Source organism: Nannospalax galili, unplaced genomic scaffold (genome assembly GCF_000622305.1).
Source record: "Nannospalax galili isolate Female #2095 unplaced genomic scaffold, S.galili_v1.0 scaffold329, whole genome shotgun sequence".
NCBI lineage: Eukaryota > Metazoa > Chordata > Mammalia > Rodentia > Spalacidae > Nannospalax > Nannospalax galili.
In genome coordinates, this window is record NW_008360321.1 from 517,501 (window position 1) to 518,317 (window position 817).

Here is an 817-nt window from a genome sequence, read left to right on the forward strand (position 1 = left end):
AAAGGCGTGTGCCACCACCCCAGCCTCCCAAATTTTTTCTTTAACCATACCAAATCAGGAACTCGTACTCTGGGGAAAGCCCATATCCCCTTCCCCGAAGGATGAGACATTGTGTTCCTGGGAATTCCGCACTGTTGGAGGAAATTTAAAGTTCTCTCCTGCATATGCATGGGTCAGGGGTCCGCAGAGACTAATGAAAAGAACCCGAGGGCACTGAGAAGATTGGAGAACAGGCAACAGGAGCTGATGTGTCTTTTAGGTGCCTGAAGGTGGACATGCTTCCAGCCTCCAGAGGAAGGGATACAGTGAGCTCAATCCTTTTGCAAAGGTTCTGACCCAAAGTAGGTTCCAGCCTCTCCAGGCCCATTGGCCTTTGGACTGCACTGAGGACCATACCTGGAAACCGGAAGCCTATCCCATCGCCGCCCCGCCCCAGTGGAAGATGCTGGTCTTCACCTGGCAGGCTGCAGATCCCCTGCCTACAGGTTCACTTTCTGCTTTCCTTCATCATGCTGTCTTCAGACATGGCCTCTGCCACCAGCAGGTACTCAGACTGGATGAATCAATACTGAAGAACAGCCAAACTAGGACCAGGGAGACTAGAAGACTTTGGAAACCGTCTAGGTCCCCCGCGGTGGTTTAAAAAAAAAAAAAAAAAAAAAAAAAAAAGGTAGCGAGGCGTGGTGTCTCATGCCTTTAATCCCAGCACTCTGGAGGCACAGGCAGGCGGATCCTTGTGAGTTCAAGGCCAGCCTGATCTACATAATGAGTTCAGGTCAGCTGGGACTACAGGGAGACCCTGTTTCAAAAAGACAAA